This window comes from Euprymna scolopes, chromosome 46, assembly GCF_053919585.1.
Source record: "Euprymna scolopes isolate OS-2025 chromosome 46, ASM5391958v1, whole genome shotgun sequence".
Classification (NCBI taxonomy): Eukaryota; Metazoa; Mollusca; class Cephalopoda; order Sepiida; family Sepiolidae; genus Euprymna; species Euprymna scolopes.
Window position 1 is genome coordinate 183,549,072 of NC_136527.1, and position 20,724 is coordinate 183,569,795.

The 20,724-nt window shown below is 31.1% G+C and overlaps 1 non-coding gene across 1 annotated transcript; it reads right to left on the reverse strand.

Annotated features, from left to right (window-relative positions):
* Positions 1–15,425: 15,425 nt before the first annotated feature.
* LOC145271635 (U1 spliceosomal RNA) lies at positions 15,426–15,589 on the reverse strand. Its single transcript, XR_013866039.1, has one exon. It is a non-coding gene; the product is annotated as a U1 spliceosomal RNA (small nuclear RNA).
* Positions 15,590–20,724: the final 5,135 nt, after the last annotated feature.

A 20,724-nucleotide genomic window follows, 5' to 3' on the forward strand; every position in this document is an offset into this window, starting at 1 on the left:
TTACCTTTCATTCAGGGAATTAAATACGAGGAAAGTGTCGTTTTTTTGTTCTTTTGTGTTCAAAACAGGGCATTTGTTTTGTTTGTTAGGATTTTTTTGTAAATTGATACAAGTGTCCAATTCATTAAGAAATAAAATATATGAAAATATAAAAGAATCAACATTAAAAGATGAGAAACACGATTTAAACGTGAAATTATTTAAAGACAGAACCAACTACTAATGAACAAAGAACTTAAGGTCACGTAACACATGTTCATTATTATTTGATGCCCTATACAATCCTTATTAATTCCCTTACATTAAATATTATAGTATTATATTATATGAGAGAACACATGTTCATTATTATTTGATGATCTATACAATCCTTATTAATTCCCTTAGAAAGAATTAAATGATCCTAATTATGATATAATAAAATTATTAATTTTTATGTAAATTCTAAAATTATTAATTCCATCTACTAACTACTTAACTAATGAATTAATTTTATTCAAACAATTTTCACTACATAAATATATGCAAATAATAGGGGGGAAATAAGTTCAATCCAGCGACTGACACCCTTTCTAACTCAACAATAAACAACAACATATGCAAATAATAAATAAAATATTTATCAATATTCAAATTTTATTTTTACCTGCAATATTTTAAGTCTAAAAAATTCTTATTTTTTACTTTACTAGAATATCTTGTCCTTTACTTTTCCCGGTTTAATAAAATCTTAAGAATATTACTTTTCATGCGCGCATTTTTCCACATAATAACAGTAGCTTTGTCTGTTACACAGGAAGAAATTTTGAAATTATATTTGTTTCTTTATTTACCAATACTTCTCCAGAAACAATAGAATGTACATGAGCCAATTTACTAATACAGACATTATATGCGACATATTTTGACTCAGGTGTAGCAATTAAAACATTATTAATATCTCTGCCATCGTTTGTGGTGGCGGCAAAAATTAAAAAGGCATCAGCAGAGTTAATGACTTTATCCACAGTCATAACGTCTGCAATAAAGTCTAACTCTGCTGGCATCTTAAAAACAGTAAGTTTTGCCTTCAATATTAAAAAGTTTAAAAATTGATTCCACTAAATATGGAATATTTTTGGTGCAACGTTGTGCAAACGGTACGTATAAAAAATTTTTCCTTGGGAAAGGTTCAAAACTTCCTTCTTTTTTATTGCCGCTGCTTTCTTGTGGTTTTCAGCAGATGTCATCGGATCTGTTTGGGTTAATGCGTCAGCAGTGGTGATGATGGTAGTATTTGTTAAAGGATCACATTTTTGTGAACATGTTGTTGTGTTGGTAGTACTGGTGGTGCCGCTGAGGTTGAGGCTTTAAACAATTTATGCACAGGTTTAGAACACAAGTTTCCCAACTCTACAGCACTTTAAAAAAAAAAGCATCTTGCGCTGTTTTTGAATTTTCTCGATGCATTTTCCTACAGGACTAGCATATGTATATATATCTCAGTGTGTTTATTCTGCTTAAAGTATCCCAATGAACATGCTTTGGCATTTTTAGACATTTAGTGTGACTTTCAATCCAGGAACAATGCGTGTTTTTTTTATTTTTTAGTTTTTCTTACTTCACATGGTTTTACGGTCAAGTAATCCAAGGATTGTTTTATTTCTTATTTTAATCAACTATTTTTACTGATAACTTTGTTTTAGATTGATGTACTCATAAGATTGAGACGATTCATGTATTTAGTAAGGATATGTTTTAATTGTATTTTTCATATGTATAATTAATCTTGATTTATTAGATAAAAGAATATTCACATACTGTGCAAAATTATGCCTTAAAATTTTATTATTTTTCTTTGGTTAGTGCCAACACTTGATTACATTACGATTTGAATTTATATCCTAAGGTTCTCCTCTTTTTTATTTTACTGAAGTAAGTTTTAAGAGATCAAGGGACTCCTTCCTGAAACTCACTTGATTCTGTTATTATTTACATTTATATCCGAGGGCTCTTTCAAGGAGAGATGCTATTTACTTTATGGCTGCTATTTGTATTTCGTTTCAACTGGGCCTTCCAAAATTGCTTCTGAGTATTTGGAAGATTCTTTTTTATTAAGCTAGTTGCTCCTATCAACCAGAATAAGGTTTATTACTTTCAGAGACCATATCGTTTCTGATCATTTTAGGTCCTGATATTTTGTTCTTTTCCTGTTCAGCTCTATTAAAGCCAAAATCATTTAAGATTGTGACATCGCTAACAGGTTTGTTCCATATTACAATATCTGGCTTTTCATCAAGATGTGTAATTGAGGTTTGTTGGGCTTGACGTCCATGGTGGTTCCTGTCTGTTGAGCTACTATGCTGGTCTTTGTATCTAGCCTATTGATGCTAACCAATAACACCGAACCCATATGACATGACAGGGACTGCAAGCCCATTTATGGCAGTTGTTTTGTTTCGGCGGTTTAATTCAGATTTGAGGATTTTTTAAAGGCGTGGTGTGTATTCCTGTTCTACCTTTCATCTCATTTTTATCATACGCCACATATTTTCCTCTATATCAAGGTACTTCAATGTGGCATCTTTTCCTACATCTAAAATAAAGCCGCTATCGAACCAAAGCTGTTGAGATGTCGTCTCCCCCTTTTTTATTGTGCATTTTGCACATTTGGCAAATCTAAACTTCATGCAGATATCCTCTGTGAAAGTTTTACAGTTTCTATCAGGAGGAAAACCTGTTTTTCTGCCCAAAATAAGTAAATGTTTCACTCTTTTACTTTTTCATTTTTTTTTCATGCCTTTACTAAGACTGTACCAAGCAGCACATTTTTAAGGAGCTTGCTGCGTGGATCAATTGTAAAGCAATTAATGTTTTCCAATTGTGTATTTTCATGTCACACTAAATCTGATATGTTAGAACATAAATATGCATATATTTTACAAGAATGTAGCTTAATTCCAGTGTGAGTTCTCATTTTTCCACTGTTTCCATGATTCATTAAAGCTTACCTTAAATAAAGTTACTAATTTTAAATAATAAATTCACAGCTGTTTTACAAGAATATATTTATCTAGTGTTACATAATTTCACAAGAATATGACCTTTTTTCAGTGTGATTAATCATGTGTCTCTAATGGTAATATATGTGATTGTACTGCATGAAAAATCCACACACTTTTCGTCAATTTATGATCCATATGTTTTGATGTATTTGTACATTAAATACATAATTCACAAATATTATCTTCAAGATGTGTGATTTTCTCTACAACTTCCGATAATTTTCCATTTAATTACATAACATTACAATAATTGTAGAGAGGTATTGTCAGAACAATCCCCAGAAACTTTTATATGTGTGAGACTTTAAAATAAAACTCAGATGTCACATAGCATTACAATAATCCTAATACACATTCATCAAATACGCGATTATCTTTTTTGCGTCGTAATTTTTGAAATTCTTTTCTCTGTATTACTTCTGATATGTATGACTAAACTTGATTCCTGAGCACAAAACTACGCACAGGCATGACAATGACTTTTGTACAAAAATATGGGTTATATTTTACATCAAGTGATTCCCTCTAGGAGCTAACATTGACAATATTTCGGTAAAAATAAAGTAAATAAATAACTTAATAAAAGAGCTTGATACACGAATATCATCTTCCAAAATAAACAAAAATATGTGTTATATTTTACATATATACTAAAATAAACGAAAAACTCAAATATGTAAGAATCTTTAGGTTATAAAAACGTCTTGGCATAATTCAGTAAATCTAATACTAATAATAATGTCTAAGTAGTTTATATAGTAATACACTGACGATAAATTTGGGATAAACATTTCACTTCGAACCTGAAAAAATAATAGAAATAAGCTGAGAACGTAAAAAAAGTATATATATATATATATATATATATATATATATATATATATATATATATATATATATAAAACAGGGAATACTGATCCGTTAACTTTTGAATAAATTAAATAAAACGCGTATAAAAAATTAATGATTAATGAGATACACACATACACACACACACACATATATATATATATATATATATATATATATATATATATATATATATATATATATATATATATAAATGACTTTTGTACAAAAATATGGTTATATTTTACATCAGGAGCTAACATTGACAATTTTACTGCTGCAGATTTAGTTTCAGAATCGCAGTGTCAGAGTCATTTATTAGAGCGGAAATTTTAATTTATTTTGATGTAAATTCATACCATAAGATCTTTAATTAATAGACATTTTAACAACAGCCGGGTCTTTCAAGAATTTTAAGTATTTCTTAAAATTATCATTAGCTTTTATAACATATGATGTTTATATCTTTCAGAGATTATGTTGTTTTTATAACATTCTTTATTTCCACGTATTACATTATATTCACCCCCTTTCCCCTTTATTATAGCAATAGTGATTTGGAATAGTTTCGACAATCATTGTTGTGCATGCGTTTGGTCCATGTAAAAAGTTTAGCTTGTAGTTCTTATATAAATAAATGTGATTTTTAAATAGACTATGTACATATACAAAGTGTGTGTTTCATTCATATGAATCATTAATCTTGATTTCTGATAACAATAATATTCACTTATATGGGGTTTTCCGGTTTTAATAATAGTCAGTAAAAAAGGATCTACATAGTTTTAAAAAATGTGGATTTTATTATTCAACCAATCCTGAAAAGTGTGTTTATTTCGTTCTAAGACCGTATCCACAGTGTGAGGTTTCATATAATTCAATAAATTAAATTATTCAGAAAAGAATATCCATACACTTAACAAGTGAATACAATTATTCTAAACAAGAATGCAAATATTTCTTTTTTTAACATTTATTTCAGTAAGATGTAGGAAAGCAAGTGGCTCCCTCTTTTATTATTTCAGTTCGAATTAGATTCGAGTGTTTTTATGATAGACGTTGTTTCTTTTCTGTTCTAGCTTTATATTTCAATGATTGTTTCACGTATTTAATATAATTTTGTTTCATTGGTTCAAAACCGGTATAATCATTCTTAAAATACTGATATCTTGTTAGTTTTCCTGTTTAGCTTTAAAAGGACAAGAAATAGTAAAACAAATAATCATTGCAAATCTTTCATACTTGTTCCATATTAAAATGTCTGAGTTAATGTCGTTGAGTGTGAGTTCTTATATGTCGGACTAAATCTGATTTTTGAGAACAAGAATATTCACACAGTTCACAGGAATATGGCTTCTCCCCAGTGTGAGATCTCATGTGTCTCACTAACGAAGATCTTTGAGAACAAGAATATCCACACACTTTACAAGAATGTGGCTTTTCTCCAGTGTGCGTTCTTCTATGTGTCATTAAATGTGACCTTTGAGAAGAAGAATATCCACAAACTTGGCTTTTCTCCAGTGTGAGTTCTCATATGTGTCACTAAATTTGATTTTTCTGAGCAAGAATATTTACACAGTTCACAAATATGTGGCTTTTCTCCAGTGTGACTTCTCTTATGTGTCATTAACTTTGATTTCTCTGAAAACGAATATCCACACACTTCGCAAGAATAGGGCTTTTCCCCAGTGTGTCCTTTTATATGTCTCACTAAAGATGATTTTTCGGAAAAAGAATATCCACACACTTCACAACAATGCGGCTTTTCCCCAGTATGCGTTCTCATATGTCTAAGTAAATCTGTTTTTTGAGAACAAGAATGTCCACAAACTTTACAAGAATATGGTTTTTCTCCAGTGTGACTTCTCATATGCCTCACAAAATTTGATTTTAAATAACAAGAATATCCACACAGTTTACAAGAATATGCCTTTTCCTCATTATGCACCTCCATGTTTCATAAAACCTATCCTGTAATAAAATTACTCATGTAGTTTTAAATAATAATATGGTATTTTATTCTTGCAATATTAGTTTTAATTCACAAATCTTTAAAGCAAATATGAGAAAAGTTACCTACTCTAAAAAATATAAGAGCTCCGTCTTGGTGCTAAAATTATCCACACACAACGCAAAAATGTGGATTTCCTTAGTGTTATTTCTCATGTTTCTAAGAGCTATTAGTGATATAGTTTCTTGTACAACATATCGTCTTTTCAAAAATCATATAGTTTTCTGCAATTTGTGATTCGATCTCTTTATACAAGATGTGTGATTTTCTCCAAAGATGTGGGATTTTTCCCGGGAATTTGTTAGATAGTAGCATCACGAGAAACTAAATATTCACACGTGTTTCTGCTGTCTGGTTCATAAGTTATAATTGTATACAAATACGTTTCCAGAAAATGATGATCAGTAAGTTGAATAAAAGCGTCCAAGTTGGAACATCTGTAAATAAAAAAAATAATGTAATTCACTATTTTTAGTATCGTAGTCTCTTTTTTAGTGTTGAGAATATTATTGATATGAGCCCGTAACCTTTAGATTAATATAATTTTTTTTATTCGATTAGTAAAGTTATAGTTCATTATGTAAAGGATTTCACATATGTCTATTTTTGTCATCAATTTTTATTTCAGGAATCTGATAAGTAACCATGTAAAAAAACTTGAGTTTCATGCCTTCAAAACAGAAACATTATCAGGACCTCCTAAAAGTGGTTCTATTGACAGGAGAAAAGGCCTTTTTCAGGTCTTCAAAATTATTTCTCAGAAAGAAAATGCACCAAGAATATCATGTCAATAATTCAGCACTCAGAAGAAAAACAACATATTTTCTCAGCATTGGTTTCACTTTATTTATTATCACATTATTTTAGTATAACAACGAAATTTAATGATGAGTATCATAAACTCTTTTTTACTATTGTTGTATAAAGACATTTAAGTATTTTATTATAGTCTTTGAGCATTTAAAGGTTTACCGGACGATAGGTCTTTTATAAATCTCATAGCTTCTTCGAAGTGAAAGCCCAGAAATCTTCAATGAACCAACCAATTTCATCATCAAAGTAAGATGAATGGTCAGTTTAACACTGAAAAGTGTTCTATCAAATGTATCAGAATATCGCCTTTGTTTTTGGGGAGTGTCTTACTTTCCCAGTGTTTTGCTTTGCTGACAAAATTTTGTCATCAATTCGTGTGTGATTCTTTTTTATCAGTGATTTCACTTCTTTAGTGTAAACTTCAAATTAATTCTGGTGTCTCTGAACAGGAAGGTCGAGAACATCAATGCAACCCCCACGCACATGATTTTCTAAGTTTTATTATCAGTTATTTTTGTTGCATTTATCTTTCTCAATTTGTCAATCCTATTATTTTTTCAATTATTTGTAACCTTATTATAGTTTTAATGTTTTATATTTAATTATTTCTTTTTCATTATGTAAAAAAAATAGATGTGTTTCATATATTTCTTAGTGGATTGTAAGTTGTTCAGGGTAGAAGCCAGTGCTTTGGATAAAGGTTTTGCCAGAGGTGTCGGTTATATTAAAGGAACCGTTTCAAAACTCGTTTTTCATGTTCCATCAACACTTGTTTAGGTGTTGTAGTAATATTGTTTCTCCTTCACGCAATAACACACTATGTAGTGTGCATTGGATTAGACAGATTTACATGACAATTTTGTATATACCACTATTTGTGTGTTGTTTATAAAACTTCAAACGTATGAGATTAGTGTTTCCCCTTCACGTAATAATAATAATACACTATGAAATAATAATAATAATAATAATAATAATAATAATAATAATAATAATAATAATACAGTATGTAGTGTGCATTGGATAAGACAGGGTTACATCACAATTTTGTATATGCCATTATTTTGTGTTGTTTATAAGACTTCAAACGTATGAAATTAGTGTTTCCCCTTCACGTAATAATAATACACTATGTAGTGTGTATTGGATAAGAACAATTTTGTATATGCCACTATTGAGTGTGTTGTTTATAAAACTTCAAACGTATGAAATTATTGTTTACACCTCATGTAATAATAATACACTATGTAGTTGCATTGGATCAGACAGGATTACATAACAATTTTTTATATGCCTCTTGTTTGTGTGTTGTTTTTAAGACCAATGCGTGAACATGCTCTGGTACACTACTAACCTCTACCCCACTGCCTTGTGGGTGCAATTGGTTGGCCAAAGACTAGGGAAACCACCCAAAATCAAACACTACTGCCTTAAGGGCCTTATCACAGCAAACGACTAAGAGATGGGAACTCTGACTTCAAATCCTACTTCTGCCCTGCAGTTTCCTTAAAAGGCTATGGAACCTCATCCAGAAAGAAAAGGTGTAGTAGCGGACACGATAGGGCAACTGTCTACCTCACTGATATTACTTTTGACCAGAGATTACTTTGGGCCAGAAGCTGTGGCTACTCTGCTGCCGGTCGTCACGGGTTCGCTCCACTGGAAATGTGCATTGGAGGTTCAGAGGATACTTATCTGACACGCAACAGATACTACACTTAAACTGCACAAGCAAGTTAGGGGCCAAAGTGGAAAGTCCTGTACCGAAGTATAAAGCGCTAAGACCCCGACTAGTTATCGTCAAGGCTAACGGACTGCATGATGATGATAATGATGAAGATGATGATTATGGTGATGATGATGCTTTTAAGATTTAAATGAATATATGGACATTCATAGACATAGGTTAGTTGAGAAGTTAATTGCAAACTAAAACTTGTTGGAAGAATTAAAATAATTTTTTTAAAAATGTAATGCAATCTGGATGTTATATATTTTTAATATATATTTTATTGGATTCAAATATAAAACGTTAGTGTAACAACTGCTGACTACAATAACTAATTATTAATAAGATACTTCTAATACAGTGTTATTTACTTTATAAACCATTTAAATTCACACCAAATAAAGAGCATTGAGACATAAGTGGATGCTATGTGAGAGAGAGGCATAAAAATAAAGCACCGTAAGTAATTAAACCAAAGGTAAAAAATTGTTACCCACTTTTTTAACGAGCACCAATGTAAACAGGTGTTCATGTGAAACACTTGACGTGCATGCGGCTAGATAAACAGTTTTGTTTTTTCATCCTAATATTTTTGACTTTATATATTTTAAAATAAATTTAATAGATAAACAGTTTTGTTTTTTCATCCTAAAATTTTATCATTTTGGCTTTCCTTTGTTTTTTTAAGGAGGGATAACAGCCTGTGTGTTGTTTGGAGAGAGTGCATATATTAATCATACATTCTATGCTTTGTGGTTTTAAATAAAAAAAAACACCTCCCATCATAAATAATAAAATTTCAGTTTAAATTGTATTTTTACTATTTTAACCCCCCCTCATTAAAAATAAAATTTAAATTCAAATTCTTTTTTTTTGATAAAAAACACCTCCTCCCATGAGTAATAATGTTAGTATTTAGAAAGCTATTCTTACCACGAGAAAGGAGGTCCTTGCTTATTAATTTATACTTTCAACTAACAAATAAATATAAGGAACATTTTCTGTGTTATAAGTTATTTACTTTTAAAAAATATATTACGTTACGTTTGATAAAAAATGGTCATCTCGGAAGTCCCAAATAATCGTCCAAAAATTGCAAAAAAAAAAAAAGAAAAAAAAAGAAAGAAATTATAGAAAATAAGAATCAGGATGATAGTTTATTTCAAAATTTTATGTCAAACGATTTTTAAAATATTTCTTCTTTTTTTTTTAATTATGAAGTGAAAGTACAGATTAGTAAACAGCATATGACATCTAACCCCCATCTAAAAAACGTAAGAAACCAAAAACTTATACAACCCCCCCGTCTCCTCCCACTGCAACAAAAAATTGAAACTGCGAACGATTACAAGTATCACTGATTGGTAACTATTCATAAAGTGAGTGCTAATTGTACATTAAATTATATAGGAAAGTGATCCCCATTCTAAAATCTGAAATAAGTATTATTCGTTTATAATTCCTTTAGTGGGTATTTTTAAGGCTGTATAAACGTAATACACTCAATTTAAAAAAAATAGGGGTTAAACTATGCTGAGTTAGATTGTAAAGACTTACGAATATTCTTTTCTACATTAAGTAATTGATAATTGATAGGCACCGCCAAAAATGGCCGCAAAATCAAGTTGTTGTTGTTTTTTAAAACTAAATTACATTATTTCTGAGTAACTTTTTTTTTCCAGAAAGATAAAACCCTGAATTTTATCATATAGAAAACAGAATAATGTAAAACTTTTTCTACTATTTTTAATTCAATTTTAAATGTTAAATTTTCCCAAAAAGTTAACAATTGATATTTTTTGTCTTGCACAAAAAACGTACTTAAATATTTAAAAAAAAGGTTTTTTTTTAAATAATTTATTTATTCATTTATTGTCTAACTAAGATTTAGGATGATTTTCTAAGAGAATATGCAAAACTATTATAATATAAGTACCTGAATTTCAAATAATTCCACTTATTCATATAGGTAACCAGATATTTCGCGTCGCCGTAGAGTTCAGATCGACTCTGTTTACGTTTTCTTTTGATGAGACGTAAACTATGGAAGACCAAACAGGCCAAAAAAACTTATTTTTCAGTGACGAAAATTTCAATGTATTATTAAGCTGAGGCTGGCCGGTACCAGATGGGTGACCATTTGTATGAGTTTGGTTTTTAATGTGTATGTGTGTGGGGGCCAGGCTCCCCAAAATGGGAGGAGGGGCCAATTTAAAGCAGAATAATAAAAAAAATTATTTCAGCGCGTTTGGTCCACCGTAGTCGAAAGGCGGCAAACGTTTTCAAACGAGATCGAAAAAAATGATGCTATATTTAACACAAAGGGCACAATATTTATCGAATTTTTTTTTTGTATCGATTATTCAAAGCATGCTCTGTTTAATAATGGTCATGCATTATTCGGCTCGCTAAAAAAAATTGTTAATTTATTTATCAAAAATTTTAAAATGGCTTTTTTCGTATAAATATAAAAAAAATTTTTTTTTTTGGTTTGCTTAACTTAAATTAATTATTTTACTTAACATATTCACCGAATTTCACACTTCAAAACTCAAAAGCTGGATAATTAAACACAATCGAAGTTCTGATATTCAGACGTCAAAATAAGGTATGCAAACAATTTTTTTTTTAAATCTATAATTCTGTCCCTTACAACAACCCAATATGTTTTGTTCAGTTTCAGATGATTATTTTAAGCATATTTGTTCCCACTTCAAAACAAGGGGGGGGGTTGTAAGCAAAAAAATATATATATATAAATATCGTTTATGAAAAATAAGTACACTGTTATAAAGTTCATTCTTCTCCTAATAATCGCTGAACATTTTGTATTGATCGGATAATTACCTGATTGTTGGTAGATTTTTAAAAAGACGGTCCGTCAAAAAGTACTGACCTGCCCCCCCCCCCAGTTTTGGCGGTGCCTAATAATTGATGATAAAAGAAAATGACGCATATTATATTAAAAATTATAGATTAGATTTTTTAGAGTAAAAGAAAAAAAAAAGATACAAACTTACGTATAATTCAATACGAAAAAACATCGGGATAAATTCCTATTTCTTTTGTGTTAAAAACAGAAAATTTGTTTATTTCTTTAGTAAATTGATACAATTTTTGTTTTGTATGTCCAATTCAATTCATTAAGAAATAAAATATATGAAAGTATAAAAGAATCACAATTAAAAGATGAGAAACACGATTTACACGTGAAATTATTTAAAGAAAAAATCAACTGCTAAAGAACAAATACCTTATGGTCATCGTAAAACGGTGTAATCATTATTTCGTTCCTCGTGTAAAAATGTCTGTTATTTTGTCAAATATGCCGAACTGTTTAGGTTGTTTTCCTATCAGATTGTATTTGTCAACGTTTTGGGAGTTCTTTATAAAATGTCTTTTCTTTTTTGTATGTCTACTTTATTAAAATGAATAAGATACATGAAGATTGAAAAATCAGGTTTATTTTATTTTGTTTTATTATTTTTTTAGAAGACTGAACATTTGCCGAATTGTTTCCCTATCAAGTTTAGATTGTATTTGTCAATGTTTTTTTTTTTTTTGTTGTTTTTAATTACATTTTCACCACAAACAAGGCAAATTGCCACTTTGGTGTAGGGGGCTACTATCAGGGGCAACAACTACTGGGGTCCTATGTAGGGATTTGGGCAGCAAGATGTCGGTTCACGTTACACTTGAACTTCTGCACGTCAGTACTGTTGGGGAAGCAGGGACCTGGAATGGAATTCCAGAGTCTAGCGGTTCTGGGGAAGAAACTATTGGAGTAAAAGGATCTTTTACATCTACGGATCTCTACAGTGTGGGGGTGGGATTTAGCAGCCTGTCGGGTTTGTCGAGGGTGCTCATGTCGTGGGGGGCACAAGTGATTGCAGTTCGTCAGAGCATTCACCACTAAAATACTTGTAGAAAAGGCAGAGGGATGCAACATTTCATCGATGGGACAGAGGCTGAAGCTTAGATGCCAGTTCAGGGCCTATCAGGTTTGCGACTCTCTTTTGAACCTTGTCAAGGAGCGACAGACTAGTAGCAGATGCACCAGCCCAGATGTGGCAGCAATACTCCATACATGGGCGAATGGTGGCCTTATAGAGGTACAGGATACTTTCGGGTGTTAGTAGTTTTCTAGCACGGTAGAGAGAGCCCACCTTTCTTGCAACGGCCCTGGCAATGCCTTCAATGTAATTGTTTCAACTCATGTTTCCTGTGAACGTTAGGCCCAGGAGTTTGAAAGATGGACTCTCAGATAAAGAGTCGTTGGCCATTGCTATGGGTGGTAGAGAGGGTTTCTTGTAATTATTGCATGAAACTAGTTTAGTCTTGGCAGCATTGAACGCAACCAACCACTTTTGTCCCTATTCCACTACAGATTGGAGGTCTTCCTCTAGTGTTTCTGCCATTTCTTTAGAAATGTGTTCATTCGTCTTCCTGTCGTGCCTGCCATAGAGTGTAGTGTCATCAGCATATATACCCATCTCAGAGGCAATTTTGTCGGGGAGGTCATTTATGAATATCAGGAACAATAGAGGTCCAAGGATAGAACCCTGCCCCCCCCCCCGCATTTATATCATATTGTTTAGATGTACGACCGTCGAGGACAACCTGGATTTTTCTCTTATCTAAGAAGGATTTAATTATGTTAAGTATTCTACCAGTGATACCGTATGATCTGATTTTACTGAGGAGACCCTCATGCCATACCCTGTCAAAAGCCTTAGATATATCTAGAGCTACCGCTCTGCCCTCCCCCACTTTGTCCGGTGAATGGTATATACGTTCAGAGATCACAGTTAGGATGTCTGCTGTGGAACGGGCTTGTCTAAATCCATATTGTTTGTCAGTCAGTAGTTTAGAAGCTGTAAGATGATGGACTAGAGCATGGTTAATTATGGTCTCAAATATTTTGGCAAAAAAGTGCGAGGAGGCTAATGGGGCGATAATTTGATGGGTCTGTCCTTTCGCCAGAATTCTTGAATACTGGTACAACACAAGCAGTTTTCCAACAGCCCGGTTTTAAGAATTTCTTTATAAAATGTCTTTTCTTTTTTGTTTGTCTCATTTATTAAAATAAATAAGATACATGAAGATTTAAAAATCAGGTCTATTTTATTTTTATTTATTTATTTTTTGGAAGACTGAACATTTCATTATTATTTGGATTAGTCAAACTAGTGTTAACATTCAAGATGAGAACTGTAGTCAGAATAATCAGCAGATTTACCGTTTATTTGTACAAATAGCCTCGAACCATATAATCACTAAAAAGGGACTCTTAAAGGTCAACACCGGTATCGAGCAGAAGTTTGTTTACATGTTTCACAAAGTTTAAATGGCTAAAATATAATCACGTAATTATTGAAAATGTGATCATGTGATTAAAATTTAATTTTTTTTAACCACGGTGTTTAACAAATTTAAAAAATCATGAAAGATGAAGTTTTAAAATGATTAAACGTGTTTTATTTTATAATTTAAAATTAAAAACATTGAACAATAAAAATAACATTTTCAGTACTTGTGTATTGTTGGTACTGTGACTGTGCTGAAATGATAATGTTATTTCATTGGAAGCCATTCTTAACATGGGGAGGGTGTTTTGTAACTATTCTGTGATTCCACCATACAATTAAAAAAGAAAAGAAAAAAAGATATCGTAAAACTTTAATTTAACCTGAAAAACTATTTAAAAATAGCGCGGTACCAAAAATGCATAAGCACCAAATTTTGGTTTAATTTTACAATAGATATTTTTCTCGGATGCAAATGACGGCAGATAGTACTGCGTTATTTTTATATAGTTTTTATTTTTTCAATGTAAATTCAAGTTTCACGATTTTTTTTATTATAAATTTGTAATGTGAAAGCATAAATTAGTTACAAAACACCCTCACCTCCTCATATTAAGAATGGTTTTCAAAATAATAACGTTATTATTTCAGCTCGGCACCAAAAATACATAAGTATCCAAAATTTCATTTTTATTGCTCAATGTTTTTTTCATTTTAAATTATAAAATAAAATGGGAACTTGTACATTTTAATAAAGACATTAAAAATGAAAATAGCGAAAAAAAAAGGTTATATTTTACGTATCCATTATGGAATGAAGTTCTATGGAAAAGCTTTCACTTAATTTGGTCAAGTAGTTTTTTTTTTAAGCAAAAAAAACAAAACAATTTGTTATGATACAATACCAATTTTTAAGAAGAAAATCTATTATTTAAAATGTGAAGGATGTATCGGCACGTTAGACTGTGTTATCTCCCCGTGGCGTGTTCTAAAAATCCAAACACGGCCATCTTCAGCGCGCTGTCATATTAACATGTTTTTCCGCTGTAAAAAAAAAAAAAAAATTCTCTAATTTTTTTTTTTTTAGAGAACTTCAGTCCATAACGGATGCGTACAATATAACCTTTTTTCGATATTTTCATTTTTTTAATGTGTTGATTAAACTGTACAAGTACCAATAAAAGATATTTAATCATTTTCATAATTTTGGTAACGAAAAATACCTGTGCACATAATTCAACTTTGTTTGGATGCCCAATTTTCGAGGTGATGGGTGGGGTTCAATCAATAGACACACTAATTCTGCGGTAGTTTTCCAGAGGTTTTTATTCATCAATCTATATCGAAAGAAGACACTTTCAGTTGTTGAAGGCGACAGCTCGGCGGATTTCTTACGCTTACGAGATTGATATGTTCAGAGCAAACGTTGGTGATGTATACATGCAGATTAGATTATATCAGAACGTTGCAATTGAAGTGGATGATAAACTGGTCGAGAGAATTAACCTTTTTGTGGCGTGTATAGAGACGGGCGATTGGGAAAACAGAAACAAGGACGTCCTTACACACGTCTGTGAAAGCCGAGGACATACAGACAGGAGGTAGCTGGGAATTAAAGTAGTTTTCTGCTTCGAATGAGACGTAGGGTAGAATTTCTGATTTTGATTATATTATCGGGGTGAGCGCGTTCGCAGACCCCAACACTTAGAAATAGCACGTTAGAGTCGTCCACATTTGAGACGATTGCAAAGGTCAACCCAACCGCAGTGCAATGGATGGGCCTCACTCTGGGGGAACGACCTTTATGATCACCGTTACCCCTGCGTAAGGTAAGGCTATTTATTTGCTCCCTCACCGAGCAAATTAGGCACAAGGCCGATTTTTAATGTGTGGAGTGAAGGGGAAATGGGGGACCAACTCCCCGGGGAGTAGAGGAGCTGGATAGTTACAATTGGTATGAAGGGTTGTCCGTCTTGCTGGTCTTTGCTTGACACTTATTGCCTAGGCCCCGAAGAGCCCAGGCCTGACTTACACCAGGTGATTATGAAATTTTAAGGCCGTCCAGCGTCCACTAGTGTTTTTATATCATACATTCATACACTCACCACTGACAGTAATCAATAAAATACTAAATGTGTTCCATATAATTCTCACCAATATTAATATATCACAACATTTTATTCACCAATAACAACAATTCATAACAAAAATATTACTATCATTTAAACTTACAAACATTTTCACAAAATACCTTAATTCTTAAAGAAACTTATATTTCAATGTCAAGGTCGTTAACATGTTAATAACATAAATTCATAATCTTTTCAATGAGAACCAATCCAAACGAATAAAAACTTGCAGAATTCAAACCAAATCACAATACCAAAAAACAACCACATTTTTATTGAATCAAATCAAACAGTTTTGTCTTTGTTTAATTATATCGAAGTTGGTTGGAACAAAGAGAAATTAAAAATTACGATCTGAAGAGTTGTCTAACCTTACCTGAGCGGCATTTAAAAATGCCAATAAATTCTATTTCTTTTTTTTTATATATACGTTTATATCATGAAATAGTTTTTGATTAATATAAATTAAAGTTACTTAAGGCAATCTTTACTGTAAGGCTACGTAATTGTTCCGACAGATAGAAAGGCAGCCTCTAAACAAGTGTAGTCGAGTCTAGCGCACGTCTTCGTCAGGGGGGGCACTTCCTTGCTTTGGTTGGACAGTTATTTTAGGCGACCCACGCTGATAATTAATGTGAATGATATAAAATGTATTTTTAAAAGTAATATTTGTGACGACAGAAGGAAAACAGGTATGTGAACTGCGTGCACACATATTAATATCGTTTATGCAGAGGAAGACAACTCCATTTAATGTAATAACGAAAAAAGACACATATTAACTCCATTTTATGTAATAACGAAAAAAGACACATATTAACTCCATTTTATGTAATAACGAAAAAAGACACATATTAACTCCATTTTATGTAATAACGAAAAAAAGACACATATTAACTCCATTTTATGCAATAACGAAAAAACGACACATATTAATATCATTTATTATTTTTTAATGTAATATGAAAAAAGACATATTAATATCATTTATTATTTTTTATGTAATAAAAACAACGTCATGAAGCATTTCTGTTACTACTGTTTTCGGGTAAACGTACAACAAATAACAACTCCAACGTCCCATGTTAAGAACGACATTCGGAATAGACACCCCTAACCTTCCCATGTTAAGAACGGCTTTCAGATTAAACGCCCACAACCTTTTCAGCATACACGAAAACCTATCAAGTTGACATGTCGAATGTGAACGATGAGTTGGACGTAATGTAAAAACGATTAGAATTTAACACGAAACGAAATTTAAATTCTCTTTTTCATTTTACAAGAACCGTAAAAGTGCGCATTTGCCGCAAGCTTTACCATCATTTATTATTTTTAATGTTAGAAAAAAAAATAAACACCAACTGCTTGAAGCATTTCTGTTGAACTCATGAAGTAGTTTTTAATTAATATAAATTGAACTGTTTAAGGCAATCTCCTATAAGATATCGATAATATAGCATAGTTCCTTTTTTAGGCTACCCACGCTGATAATTAATGTAAATGGGCGCTTTTTTATACAAGGTCATTGATTTTTTTATGAAAACATTTGAAAAAGAAAGTTGCGGCAACTGAATGACCTTAAGAATGACTTGAATGCTTAAAAAAATAACTGGAATCCTTCAAAAACAACTTGAATGATCTGGAGAATGACTTGAATGGCTTTGAGACTGACTGGTTTTAAAGTGATTAATCATTTTACATTAAATTAACACAGAAAAGTGATCCCCCACTTTATATAACAAAGTTACAAACATAAGTACAGCATGCAGTAAGAACAGATACTACACTTTGAGATATTAAATTTTTTATTCACAAGAAAAAAATACAATAGGGAAAATGAACAAACTACACTTTGATCTTGCCAAGCACAAAAGTGTTACGGACAAAACGAACCACGGACCGACGGAGTGACTTATAGAGTCGCTTACACGCGACTAAAAACAGTTGGTTGTTAAAAATCACAATTTCTTCTTCAGCTGTCGTTGTATTTTCCTTTATTTTCGCAACTAATCTTACCAGACATTTATTTGTTTATTTAAAAAAGTAGTAAAAAAAAATGCTTTGTAATGTTTTCATTCTTTGGTTTTAAGCTTAAAGACTAATTTTTCAATAGAACTTCACAATAATAGGGTTTGTATTACTGTATACATAGATTCGAAAAAGTCACCCAAAAAAACAAATATATAACGAATAAATGTTGTCAAAAGCAAAATGAGTTACTTTTCTACCTAACAGGATATGTTTTTAGTGTTTTTATTTAATGTAACATGTTTATTCAGCTCGAAAACCATACAATGTTGAGTGTTGACCGATGTATTGGAAAATTAAAGATGGCGCCGAGCTCTCTCGTTGACACGGTAGGTTTGGGAAAAGAAGTTAAAAACAAAAAAACTATGCAAAATACTGTTGGAAACTCACTCAATATATGTTACCCTAACATGGGCTGACATATATTCGGTAGGTTTTTAACAGTATTTTGTCGACGATTAAAAAAAAATTCGTTGCAGCATTTTTTTATGTTTTGATTTAATAAAAATATCCTTAGTAGTAGCGTCCTAAATTATGAGATGAAAAATGAACGAATATCTTAGTGAAATGGAGTTGTCTCCCTCTGCACAATGACCTTGTATACAAAAACACCCATATTAATATCATTTATTATTTTTAATGTAATAAGGAAAAAAATACCAACTGCTTGAAGCATTTCTGTTACTTTGCTAATGCTTTTTCAAAACCATATGAAAATAATTTTTATGTGTAATTATTTTATTCACTAGATTAATGTATAAAGATTTTTGTAAAAATAAACTTTATTCAATTTAATCTTTAGAAAAAAAATATGATATACCGTGTGGTTGAGAAAATATAGGAATAATCAAGAAACTGTATTCCGTGAAGGAAATAAAGAGATAAATATGTAATGCACATTTAAATAAAAGAAGGAAAGTTTCTTAATGTATTTACGGATAGACAATGTGTCGTGTTTATCGTGTTCAGTCCAGGGAGAGATTGCAATTAAAGGTACATAACTCCCAGAAGAGTTACTCCCCCCTGAAACAATATATAAGGTAAATAAAAGACCGTTTGAGCAAGTCACACGGTGAGCAGTAGATTGTAAAATATTGATTTGTATCCTTTTCTATTCTCTACCATATTCACACCCGGGGGCCGGTGCATCATTTTACAACATTAAACCACTTCTCTATCAAAGGTGTTAATGCATGGAAGGAGAGCACAACCCATGACAAATAAAGTCTCTCGTGAACTAGTTACAATGATGATAACGCGAAAAACATGAATGGAATGAACAAACAAATTAGAAACAGGTATTACACTTTCATCGCTGTTCGTTTAATGCTGATCTTATGTAAAACAAGCAGACTAATAAGCAGGTTTAAATCTGGAATAATGAGTGAAGGTCATCGTAAGTTTAACCGAATCGAATTTGATAACAATAAGTTGCAAGTCCCATTACGTAATCATGACGTCATAGTTTAATTTCTTGGACCAAATCTATTTTTGTCATTTGACTGACTTCACTGTTTGTGCAATTCCTTCCTCTTATTGGATTTGTTTATGTGAAATATTTAGTTTTACAATTTTTAATATGAACATTATTTGGATTATTATTCGGAATACTGTTCTCATTTTGGACGTTAACGGTAATTCGACTAATCCAAATAATAATGAAATGTTTTATCTAAAAAAATAAACCTGATTTTTAAAGCTTCATATTTTTTTTAATGAATTGAATACGAAATATAAATTTACAATAGAAATACCCCAAAAGGTTTAAGAATTGACAAATATAATCTAAACTTTATAGGAAAACAATTCGGACATTTTTACACAAGGAACAAAATAATGATTTCACCGTGTTATTACGATGACCTTAAGTTCTTTGTTCTTTAGCAGTTGATTTTCTCTTTAAATAATTTCACGTTTAAATCGTGTTTTCATCTTTTAATTTTGATTCTTTTATATTTTCATATATTTTATTTCTTAATGAATTGGACACACAAAACAAAAGTTGTATCAATTTACTAAAGAAATCATAACAAACACATTTTCTGTTTTGAACATAAAAGATAAGACGGCACTTTTCTCGTATCTAATTTCCTGAATGAAAGGTAAGTTTATTTTTTTTAATGTTTAAAAATATCATTTAACAACTTACAAATAATTTTAAATATTGAAGTAAGTTTATTTTTTATTGCAATCCAATATGAATGGTAAGTTATTTTTAAAAATTCGCTTTGAATAACTTTTAAAATAATCTGAAACAGAAAAGCAGTTTTTTTTTTGCACCTCAGAAATATTGAATCTTAAAAAAAATCTTTAACATTAAAAAAAAAGTTTATTTTTATTGCAATCTAATAAAAATATTGACTCCGCCATACTTTATAACAAACTTGAATAAAAATATATGAATTGCTGATTCAAAACAAAATCCGGTAAATATGAAGAATTATTTCACCCTCGAAAATTCCTTTAAAATTACCAGTCTTATAAGTTTTCAGGAACGCTCAAAACGAAATTAACGTTTAAAATTACGGCAAACGAGTAGTTTCGCAGATATAAAAAAAAATGTGAGTTTTTAAAAAAAAAGTAGGGTATCACTTTTCTGTAATAATTTAACGTAAAATGAGCACCCACTTTGTGGCCACGATTTTTTTTTCGGGGGATGACGGGAAGACTTTCTTTCCACTCTCGGAAAATCCTTTAAAATTACCACTAACTTTTTAAATTCCAGGAAACAAGTAGTTTCCAAGATATGAAGAAATGCTGTCATCTTATGATCACCGTTTGCTTTGTTTTTTTAACGGAGTAGGAGACTGCC